The 12,337-nt window shown below is 46.0% G+C and overlaps 1 protein-coding gene across 20 annotated transcripts in view; it reads right to left on the reverse strand.

The window, feature by feature from the left end:
* Window positions 1-12,337, reverse strand: part of NFASC (neurofascin) — a 198,440-nt gene that overhangs the window by 156,855 nt on the left and 29,248 nt on the right. For 18 of the 20 annotated variants that reach the window (XM_032792475.2, XM_075064866.1, XM_075064862.1 and 15 more), the window contains exon 1: window positions 3,414-3,645. The exons of 1 other annotated variant lie outside the window; for it this stretch is intronic. The gene's annotated coding sequence lies outside the window, so the exon portion shown is untranslated. Of the gene's footprint in view, window positions 1-3,413; window positions 3,646-7,358; window positions 7,407-12,337 lie in introns of those variants that run through there. One more of the 20 variants, XM_075064861.1, reaches the window with a different exon arrangement.

The following is a 12,337-nucleotide window of genomic DNA, read 5'->3' on the forward strand; positions in this document are numbered from 1 at the left end:
CACCCAGGAAAAAAGATGCAAAATGGTTGTCTGCTGCTTTCACGAAGGGAGGGTTGAGGCTGTACCCAGAACCACCCGCGACAATGATTTTTGCCTCATTGGGCATTGGGCTCTCAACCCAGAATTCCAAGGGGCGGGGGAGACTGCAGGAACTATGGGATAGCTATAGGATAGCTACCCACAGTGCAATGCTCCAGAAATCGACGCTAGCCTCGGACCATGGACGCACACTATCACATTAATGTGCTTAGTGTGGCCGCGTGCACTCGACTTTATACAATCTGTTTTACAAAACCGGTTTATGTAAAATCGGAATAATCCCATAGTGTAGACGTACCCTTTATCTGAGAACAGAGTTACAACAACATTATAAACTCCTGTTACAGGCAGCCTGACGCAGCCACTTTAGTGGAATTTGGCTTCAATGGTTATCAAACCCCCCCCGCCAAATCTCATCAGGGGAACTAAATTGGAATATTGAACATGACTAGTGCTAGCTTTCTTTCACCCATAGATGGGACAGGCAGGGCCTTGAAAGCAAAAGTCACCTTGATGTACCATGAAGAATTAATAATTAATTAGCCGAACAATGAAAAATGTTATTCCTGACTAATTCATTTGACAGCTGACTGGAAAGAAATTCACTAAATAAGGTATATAAGAATATTATTCACAGAACTCTAGAAATAAGGTCACAAGTTTCATTACACTGACAAAGACCTGAGCTTTCTGAACTACAAAAATAGAAAGTGTGTTAGGACAAAAACAGTGGGACAAGATCATGCTCCCCCATCCTAAAAACAGAGCTAGGTGGGAAATGGTCTGTTGCATTAAACTTAATAATGTCGAAAACCAATATTTAGTCATGGAAACATTTTCATAGCAAAACAGGCTTGTTCTGCAAGATTGCCCTCCGCCAAAGAAGAACAGGATTTTTGCATAGCTGGTTTTAAACAGCTGACTTAACACTGTAAACAGGCCCTTACAGTAATAAATGTGTTTTCTAGAGAGAGAACAGAGGCTCAAGCAAAAAAGAGAAAGAAGAAAAGCAGAGAATGACAAGATTTTGAGAACCTCAAAGGAAAGACTATAAAAATGCTAAGTGATCTGTAAATATTAGCGTTCTAATCCTGATCTCCGTAACACCAATGTAAATCTGGAGTAACTTTACTGAAGTCAACACCTTTACCCCAAATTCACACCCATGTAACAAAAAGCAGAACATAGTTCAGAGGGCTGAATTTCCCACTCATGGGGAGAGCCCTCTAGACCAGTGGTTTTCAACCAGGGGTCCAGGGTCCCCTAAGGGAGCTGTGAACATGTTTCAGGGGGTCCCCCAAGCATGGCCAGCATTAAATGCACTAGGGCACTGAAGCCTGAGCAACTTATATTTGCGGTGCCCCCTGGACAATTGCCCTGCCTGCTACCCCTTAATTCCAGTCTTGGTTTTTATATGGAGAAAAACAGTTGTGGCACAGGTGGGCCATGGAATTTTTATAGCATGCTGGGGAGAGCGGGGGCTCAAAGAAAAAGGTTGAGAACCCCTGCTCCAGATAACAAAAAAACCCGTTTCCCAACTCCATGGCTCCGATTTCAGGCAAAGGGCTACACGGAAGAGGGAAGGGGCCCAGCTTTGGAGTCACGCATAATGGGGAGATCCTGCTGCAGCACCACTAACTGTGGGTACCTCTCAGGAGAGTTAGCTCCTCCTTCCCATAAGCATGCTTCCTCCAAGGGCTGTGGTATCATCAGCCCCCCCCCCCTCCTCCTATATCACCTACTCCAACTGGAGGAGGAGCAAGGAGGGCCTGTAGGAGCCATGGAGCTGCTATTAACTATGCAGAGAACAATGTTCATTTCTGTGGGAAAAACCATCTGGGTTGCTACCAGAGAATGGCTCAAAGAACAGTTTCTCCACAGCTCTGCTTCAATTTTAACCCAGTATCTCCTCTAAAAAAAATCAAAAAACAAACTGCAGAGGTGGTTTGGGAGGAGGGAAAGCCTACATAAAAATTTCAGGGTGGTAGCCATGTAAGTCTGTATCAGCAAAAAGAATGAGGAGTACTTTAGTCTCTAAGGTGCCACAAGTACTCCTTGTTCTTCCTACAGAAAAAGCTTCCTTCTCCGGGCATTTCAGATCCTTTTCATCAAGGTTCCTGCTCTTTTGCTCTGAATAATACAGCCAGGGTTGAGTAACTGGCTCTCTCTAGATGATCCAAACACTTAACTTCTCACTGAAATGGGGTAACTCTGGGGTGCTGTTTCACAGCACAAAGCAATGCAATAGAACAGGCAGTGAAGAAGGTGCCTGCATTCAACTGAAGCCGCAGGAAAATTTAGGAAGACAGGAGACAATCACTCAATTTGAGACTTTGGCCAGGACATTGGGGACAATGCTCCATCTTTTCTGAAAAGAGCTTGTTAATGACCACAAGGGATCAGACCTCAGTTTTACTTCTCACCCAAAAAACAGGTGAATAAAAAAAGAATAAAAAGTGAAGAGGCAAGAGACTACAGCTCCAGATAATGAGCAAAGTGACTAAATACATTTAAAAATAACTAGAATTCATTCAGATGTTCCTGTTTTTATGCAAGTTTTTGGCATTGGCTTCAATGGGAGCAGACAAAAATCAGAGTGAAACATAGTTTATATATAAAAAGGCAGAAAAAATATCTGAATGATTTCAAGATACTCTGGTAATGTTTCTCAGAATCTCTCATACAATACTGTATACAGTACAGTTTTGTTTGCACAAGGCTTTCAAAACAGGGCAACAACCTCACAAAAGCCGAAATGGTATTAAAGTTAGTACTCTTCTCCCCATGAGAGAGATGAACTGCTTGATTCTACTTCCGGCTACACCAGTGATTATCAGACCTGCCTGGTTTCAAATGGTCCAGACACTCCAAAATACCTAAAAGTTAGAGGGTCATGAGATCTCTGCATTGTTTGGTAGACATTGGAAAGCAGAGCAGGGGAATCAAGAGAGAGCCAGAGTTTGATGAATTTCACCATACAGCACCCGAATGCTGCACAGAGCTCACAGCAGCAGCAGCAAAGCAAAACCCAGCAGGTAACTCAAGGATTCACACATAAGAGGTAAGATCAGTATCAGTATTCACAAGGGATGTCTGCCACCAGAGCTAAACACACAGCCCTGTGTGGAGCTTGGATTCACTCGGACCTATTGTTCTGCTGAGACCAGACAAAGGTTTCCCCTCCCAAAGATTAGAGAAAGTCTGTATTTTGTCCCCTTTAACATTTTAAGATGCTCACGAGGGATGCTGGGTGGGATGAGAGTATACAAAATTCCTGACTGTTACATCTCCATTCCACCTCTCTGTATTCTGTGCATATGAAAATCCCTTCCTGCATGTAATTCCCAAGCTATCTAATATGCAGGCCAGCCTACCTTTGCCTTTCACGTTTAAGCCATGTTTATCTCCTCCGAATTTCAAGTTAAGGATCTTTCAGTCTCCTCTATCCCAGACAAGGAGGTTCTCCATGTGACCAGGGAATTTTGAGTTAAGCTCTCAAAGACCAAAGCAACATCCAGGCAGCAGAACGCTGGGACCTACTGTTTCCAAGGACGCAACACTCGGACCTGTCTCTAGCCTTCAGCTGCACGACACACACAACAGACCTTCCCAGTGTCCAGTAGAAAAAATAATTCAATTGCTTCAGAAGATCCGCCCCCCGATAGAGTTTCAGCAGCCTTCTCTGGCTTACACAGAGCTTTATTATCTCCAGAACACCAGGTCTCCGAGTGCCACAGTGAATGGGAGAACACACATGACCATTTATTAATAACTGCTCCCCCATTCCCTCCCAACTCTCTCTGGATTTCCCTCATGCATAATGCAGGAGTTGTAGCCCTTGACACTACCCACTCTGTACTCTGCGCCTCTCCGAGTCAGCTGAGAACAGGCTCGAGTGCCAGTCAGGGCCTGTCCCCATGTTCCACGCAGTGGAGGCCAGAGACACTTGTATGCCAAGGTTTTTGTTTGTTTGTTCCAAATGCAGCCTCGTTCTGTTTCAGCCTTTTAAATAGAGCTCGGCACTGATACGACAGATTCACAGAGCACACATCACGCTGACAAAAAGCTTGGGAGTTCTGCTCTCTCATACCCCAGTGAGAGCTCACAGAAGGCAACGGGGGGGGGGGGTGTCTCAGCTCTGTTACACCAATGCATTTGGCCCCATATATTGTGGAATAGCTTCCAGCAGTTTAACTCAGATTATTAGCATCATTTATGGGAGGATTTGTAATATTACATTGCCCTTCTCTAGCACCATGCGCCCAGAATCTCAAAAAGGCCTTATGAATGTCAATTAAGCCTCAAACTACCCACTTCACATTGAGACACGTATCACAACCACCATTTTATAGATGGAGAAACTGAGGCACAGAGGGCAATGTTGTGTGCACAAGGGCACACAGAGGAGAACGGACTTCTAAAGGGAATTAGTGGAGAAGTCAAGAAAAGAACCCATAAGCCCTGACTCACAGTCCACTAAACTACTTGCCCATTCTTCCTCATACTTTTAAAATATTAAGGCTTCCTTCACTGATATTAATAGGAACCCACTAATATGGAAAACAGAGTTAGAATTAGCCAACAAGCAGAATGGCCAGAAAGGGAAAAGAACCTTCTGCTGGTTTCAGATGATACTTCTTGTTCCCAAAAGGCAGATGGGGTGCAAACCAGACAGCCAACAGAACTGGGAGGAGAGAAGCAAGCCAGACAGCTAGCAGAACCAAAAACAGAGACCAGGAAGATGTGAGGAATAAAAATACTAAGTTTGGCACAGACACACTCATATCTGGAACTCACTGGAGACAGAAAAGGTGACTTATCCACACACAGTTTGCTAGATGGCTTGGATGCCCTTTGCAAAAGCTTCAAACAAATGGACGGAAAGTAATCCAGCCAAAAAAGCCAAACCAACCTTGATAGACCTCTTTGCACAGGAACTAGATGACATTCTAGAAATGTGGCTGGTTAATGCCAAAACCTCAGTGATCGATCAGGACGGAGCTGTATGGTAGAATAAGGTTATAGTCCCAAATTCTCCAACTTTCCTCTTCCTTTTATTTTGAGTCTGTCATTGGCAGTATACTTCAACACCAAGAGACTGTCAGAGGGCCTTATTCTCCTCTCACTTACATCAGTGCCGCTCTATTGCCTGCAGTGCTGCTCTATTGCCCTGGATTGCCTGCAGAAGAGTTGCCCTGCCCAGAGTTGCCCTGAACAGGAGGAAAATCAGGCCTAGAGTCTGCTACCCTATTATTCTGCTCCATGGCAGCTTCCTGATCAATATCTACGTTCGGGCCTACATAGGGACACGTAGAGATTGGACAGCATGGTAGGGAAACATCCGGACTCTGGTTTATGAATTCCTCAACCTCAAGGACTTAAACTGGAGGCAATGTCCCCAGAAAACTCCTTCATGTGAATAACTCCTGCTCTTGCTGTACAGCCCCTGCTTTTCGTGCAAAACTCAACTCAGCCTCAACTAGAGACCCACAGCAGCCTTTCCACAATATGGATGTTAGACCCACCATATTCCTATCAAGCCCCTTGGATCCCAAAGGACTTCATAATTTAGTGGCCAAGCCATCCATGCAAAGGCAACATGAGATTGGGGGCGGAAGCAGGGGTGGGGTGAACCACATGAAACACTTTGCACATTTCAACTCTAAATGTTCCTGGAAAGAAAGTTCTCCTGGCCATGAAGGATTAGCAGCCTTGTGGAACAAGAAGAGAGCATGGCCTTATGCTTGCATGAATCCCAGGGTCAGTGAGCATCTGAGACCTGCTGATCCTTGAGGCATCCAAGTTCGGAGTGTGTCATCATGGGTCTCCCTTCCACAGACCTTAATGGTCAAACAGCCATTGTTCCACTAACCATCTGTCCCACCCCAGCTGAGGGGATACAAATTGGGAGTTTTTGCTGCTTTGAGCAATATTTGATTCCAAAGACCCGCCTAGAATGGCTTTTCCCTAGATCCAGATTTCCACCTAAAGGCAGCCATGCTCCCTGCTGCCATCCCTTCAGGGCTGGTGCAACCATTTAGGCGACCTAGGCAGTCGCCTAGGGCGCTGGCATTTGGGGGGCGCCATTTTCTTTGGTAGTGACCGCGGCGGCCGAATCTTCCGTCGCCCTGGTCATCACTGGCATTTAGGCGGAGGGAGCTGGGGCAGGGGAGCGCAGGGAGGGTTGCCTGCAGCAAGTAAGGGGGGGGCGGCATGCAGGGGAACTCCCCGCCCCAGCTCACCCTTGCCCTGCCTCCTCCCCGAACACGCTGTGGCCGCTTCACTTCTCCTGTCTCCCAGACTTGCAGCGCCAATCAGGTTAGGTGCTGCAAGCCTGGGAGGCGGGAGAAGTGAAGCAGCCACAGCATGCTTGGAGTGCTCGAGCGCGGAGCAGGGGTGAGCTGGGGCAGGGGGATGCCTCAGGGCGGAGGATGAGGAGCTGCCGCAGGGGGGTGGGCCTCAGGACAGGGCTGTGGGGGCACAAGGTGGAAGTTTCGCCTAGGGCTCGAAACATCCTTGCATTGGCCCTGCACCCCTTCAAAATCCCACAAGGCCCTTAACTCAGCTAGGCTGTCAGGGACTTTGCAAGGCCTATAACAGTATGCCAGGGAATCATTGCTCCCTTCCTTCCATGGTTTTCAGTTAAACTTCACATACCCTACAGAATGTAAGAGCGCCTGCATCCTTATATACACACACTGGGAAATTTCTCACCACTATGCTGACATGCGGCCACCTGTCAGGTGGTGGATGGCAACTAGTCAGAGGACAGGAACATGGCATGATGCACATCAGGAGAAATATGTTGGTCAGAAATCTCCTACTCTTAGGAAGAGCACCATGTGATCTTTAAGGGCTGCGTACGAAGACAGACGCAGTTTCTAAGGGCCACATGGCATGGAACTCACTTCATGGAGCCCAGAAAGATAAAGTGCCAAAATGAATCTGTTGGACTGTTTACTAGTGGTTCTGGGAGAGAAAGTCTGGCAAACACCTGGTGTTCAACTATTCCTTTATTTGCCACCTAACTAAAGTTGTGCTCCAAATGCAAGCACAACTTCCATTACTGTAGTGGGAGTTTCGCCTACATACAGTGTTTGAGATGAAGCCCAAAGTGCAAATCATTACTGCGTATTACGGAATCTCTGGAACACCTAACAAACAGGAGTTAAAGCACTAGGCACATCCAGCTTTGGTAACAAGGCATCAGAAAGATGGTTAACAGACTGTACTCCCTATTAGGCTGAACAGCTACGGAGTGGCTTTTTTAATGCTGTATTTATACTGGCCATGGGCAGAGAAAGCAAAAAGCAACTTACTTTGAACTTTGCCAGGGCTTGATCTTGAGAAGCAGGAAGCAATGAGCTCTCTTCTTGCTGGGCCAACACTCCCAACTCCCGAATACGAACAATCCTGATGGCTCCGTGTGCTCCCAGCAAGCAAACCCCGCCACTGAGAAGCTCACGCAGCCGCTGCCCGGGACTTGGGAACTCAGTCTTTCCCAAAGTCCAGTCACCAGCTGAGCTGAAATCAACCCAGGTTTCCTTTTCCAAACAGCAGCATCAAAAATGATGGCTGGACAACGCCCAAGGGGCACCTGAACCCTGAGCTGAGGCACCTCCAAACAAAACCAACTTACCGACCGCCTCCCATACCCATTTCACTCTGTTCTGCTGAATCACTTACTGCATTGCCGGCAGTGCTGAGAGGGGAATTTTACTGAGGCTCACGCAGCTCAAGCCTAAGACGCAATGCACAGCAGCACTAACTGCATGCTTAACTCGCATGGTGCTGTGGCATAGCTCAGGCTGTACAGGCCAATGAGAGGATAATTACTTCATAGCAGGTGCTCTTGTAGCCCACGCTGGACTGCCCCTCATATAACTGTCTGCTCCTCTAAATAGTTGAACACTTGTACACTGACTGAGAACTAGCTGCCAAGCTATGTTTCCTCTGAGGCTGGGATTGCAAATAGGAGGGTACCTGGGCTAGGTGTGGAAGGGAAGTTGCTTCCCACAGCCAAAGGATATTCTAGGGACAGCCAAAGTTGTCTTCCCCACATTTCAGAACACTCAAGAAGCATGGGCTGGATAGCTGGACTTCAGAGAGAACAGAAATCCAAGAGCAAATAAATAAATAAATATTTGGGAACAAATAAAAGTAAGGTGTTCAAACATGGGGGGGAGGGGAGAATGGGAAAGATTCTTATGAAATAATAAAGACAGTGGCCTGATTCTGCTTTCGTACACAGCGTGCAGTTACTTTAACAAGTACATAGCAGGTATAAAATGCAACCAGATCAGAATAGCAGCATTTCACTCTCACTTCACATGGCTGTAACTGACAGCACAAGGTGCAGAGCAATGGAGAATCTGTATAAACTGTCTACATAGAGCACCCACTCCTAACTGGGGGGAGGAAGGGGAAATGGGTGCTTACATCCCTACTGCACATGCTTTTAATGGATGAAAACCAAAGTAACACTGAGGAAAGAGTTTGAGAGAGTTAGTGTGACCAGACAGCAAATGTGAAAAATTGGGACGGGAGTGGGGAGTAATAGGAGCCTATATAAGAAAAAGACCCCAAAATCGGGACTGTGCCTATAAAATCAGGACATCTGGTCACCCGAGAGAGAGTCATAAAACCCTGAACTCCAGGAGATTTGACCATCCCTAGCGCGCGCACGCACATGCACACACACACGCACACAGCCTTAAAAATCCAACTTCTCCTGTTAGGAAGGAGGGTCTCAGTTATAAGGAGTTCAGTGTTTTTCAATGCAGGGCAGGAAGTACAACTGTATGGCTGCAGGACAGTGCTTTCCATGTGGAGTTACTTACATTACACAGACAGAGTTTTTCCATTCATGACTAAGCAATGTATAGTAATTTTTAAGGAGGGGGAGAGGGAAGAGACGCTCCAGGTTCCTCCACTCCCCCCACCCCAAATATGCCTTCAATCCTCAGTAGCTCCACATCCTAGTGGAGTCTGCAGGATCTGACCTTCTCCAGGACCTGAGGATGTTCTCCATCCTAAGATACAAGCATGCTATCTCTACAGGGCTCTAAGTCATTGCCTGCCCAGGAGATGTGGCTGCCAGCATGGATCCCCCATGCGATGCAATGCACTTGACCACGAGACTGCTGGGCCTGACAAGTTATTGAACATGTTGCTGTATTGAGAACTGTGTGTTCCCTGTGTATTGCCAACACAAGGGCTTCCTCAATCATCTAAACAGACCTGAGTCATGCCAAACAATGGGCCATGTGTATTCACACATCCCTACTTCAAATTTCTCCCGATGGAGGAGAAGGAAAAGTTTATATGCTACTTTTACCGTATAGCCTACAGGCAGACCAATAGAAAAAGGTGCTGAAACCAGACCTTTAAAGTTATGTAAACTAGAGACATACTCAAGCAGCTGAAACTGGATCTAGGATTTTAAACATTCCAAGATTGGGGCAGTTTGGAACCAGGTTTTCAGTCTGGTCCAATATAAAAAGATATAATTCCAAGTGCATCCCAGTTCAGATACTGGGGCCCTGTTTTGAGCTCTTCTCTTGCTTAATCATAGTTCTGATTGCTTTAATTGCACATGGTGCGCTAACAAGCTTTGACACCAGTAACTCTCAGCTCTGAAATAACACATCAAAAGAGGTAATTTAATTAAAATATAGACCCCAGTCTGCAGACCTCCTAAATTCTTCTGATAATTATGGAAGCAGAGATTGAAGGGAAGGGGAGGGAAACCTTGGTTAGGTTAACTGTATGAAGCCTCACAATGAAATATAAGCAGCCTGATTTTCCTAGAGGACATGTGCAAACTTGACTATAGGTTTTTGTGGGAGATAAAGAAGGAAGTTTCCCTCTGAAGGAGTGAGAGACTTGGATTAATTAAGAACAGAAGTGATAAACCCAAACGAAAAATAAAGCTTCCATTTTTCAAACAACTTGAAATGAGGTATCAACCATCGAGATCTGCAGTTTTGTTGCCAACTTATTAATATGCTATTTTCATTTCCCCAATTAGATGGGGATGGGGGTGGGGGGCCAAGGAGAGAAACCTTCCTGGTATCTAACTATCTTTCCAAGTGAAAAGGCGTCGCATCCCCTGGGAGATCTCAGCAGTCCAAAGACTTCAGACACCACCTTTTTTAATGGAAGCATTTGAATCCACCTGCTTGCCACAGGCAGAAGGTGTCCTCAAAAATGCTTTTACATCCCCTGACTCAGATGTGTCAAGAACCTGACATTTTAAAACCAACACAGCTACATCTCTGTTATTTTCTGGCTCCTATCCCTAAAGTGTTAGTTATTAATGCTTGCTTGATGTTACATGCTTAGGGGTACTTTGTTATCTCAATGAAAGAGGATGCACATAACTCCCCCACACATTGCAGCAAAAGCTACCCTTTAGTAGTAATTACAATTCTAATAACTTCAAGCCTCAAACAGCTGATTAGGATGAGGGATTCACATTATTAGTGACAGCTAATGTCATCATTTAAAGTTTAAAAACCAACACACACATACAACCTGCTCCCTTCCCACCAAAGGACATGGCAGTAACTGCCATGAACTGATTTCATTTCAGCTTGGATCTGCATTTGTCATTAACTCAGAATAGCTGCAGTGATAATTAAACAGGCAGCCTCACTGATCTGGATTATTGGGATGTGGGTGATGAGAAGAGGGTAGGTCAACAATCCTAATCCGATTTCCAACCACTGGAAAATTACAGTGGTGTTGGAAATGGAAGGCTCTGCAGTCCAGTCGAACAAGAGGATCAGGCTTTTGGGCTAGACGCCAATAGAGGTATGCTAGAGAGCCAAACAGCCACAACAAGCTCTACTTTTGCCTGTGGTCCAGGCAACGTTATCCCCACTGCTGTGCAACTTCGGTGAAAATAAAATACCCCTTCAATCATTTGAAAAACAAAAAACAAAGATACAAGCAAGGTCTGAATTTAGAAGCTAAACTAATAATACCTAGTGCCAGTAGAGCACCGCACAAATATTCCCTAACTCAGATACTCAACCCTCCCACATGGTATTAATGATATGTTACAGTCGGAGAAAATGAAACGAAAAGTGGGTGTGTTCACGGATTCCAAGATCAGGCAGATCACTGTGATCATCTCGTCTGACCTCTTGTATAACACAGGTCAGAGAACTAGCCCAGAATAATTTCTAGAACACGTCTTTTAGGAAAAAAAAATCCAACCGCCCCTCTGCCCCCTGCGTTAATGGGAGCACGGGGAATATGGGCTGGAACAGACTCTCACTGAAATAAGTGGTTGTTTGTATTACAATAGCAAGAGGAGGTTACTCACCTTGTGCAGTAACTGACATTCTTCGAGATGAGTGTCCCTGTGGGTGCTCCACTCTAGGTGTCGGTGTGCCCCTGCACCTTTGATCGGAGATTTCTGCAGCAGTACTCATAGCGGCCACGCATGCTCACAGCCTGGCCCCCTCTCTGAGTATACCTCTAGTGAGCATGCGCGGCCGGTTCCCTCAGTTCCTTCTCTACAACGGAGACTACCCCAACTCTGAAGTAGAGGGGAGGAGGGTGGGTAGTGGAGCACCCACAGGGACACTCATCTAGAACGTATCAGTTACTGCACAAGGTGAGTAACCTCCTCTTCTTCTTGAGAGATGTCCCTGTGGGTGCTCCACTCTAGGTGACTTTGAAGCAGTGTATCTCAAGGAGGTAGGACTTCGGGTCTGGCAGGAATGCAGTAGATTAATACTGCTTGCCTAATCGAGTGTCAGAGAGAGAGCCCTGAGTAAGGGCATAGTGTTTGACCAATGTGTGCTTGGAGGACCAAGTGGTGCTCTACAATGTCAGACAATGGTACTTTACGTAAGAAGGCTACAGAGGTAGATACAGATCTAGTGGAATGTGCTCTGATCAATGCTGGAGGTGTAACGTTTTTTTATCTGATAGCAGAGTCATATGCAATTGGAGATCCAGTTCGAAAGTCTCTGGGGTAGAGATAGCCATGCTTTGGAATGCTCCGCGATGGAGACAAAGAGTCTAGGAGAGTTTCTGAAGGGTTTGGTTCTGTCCAATAGAAGGATAAGGCCCTGCACACATCAAGTGTGTGCACTGTGGCTTCGAAGGAGTTTGCATGTGGTTTCGGAAAGAAGTTGGTAGAGGTATTGGTTCATTAATGTGAAATGAAGCGTGAACTTTTGGAAGGAATTTGGGTGTAGGCATAGAGTAACTTTGACCTTGAAGAAGAGCGTATATGGTGGATCTGCCATAAGGGCTGCTATCTCGCCTGCCCGTCTGCGTG

This window comes from Chelonoidis abingdonii, chromosome 4, assembly GCF_003597395.2.
Source record: "Chelonoidis abingdonii isolate Lonesome George chromosome 4, CheloAbing_2.0, whole genome shotgun sequence".
NCBI classification, from domain to species: Eukaryota; Metazoa; Chordata; order Testudines; family Testudinidae; genus Chelonoidis; species Chelonoidis abingdonii.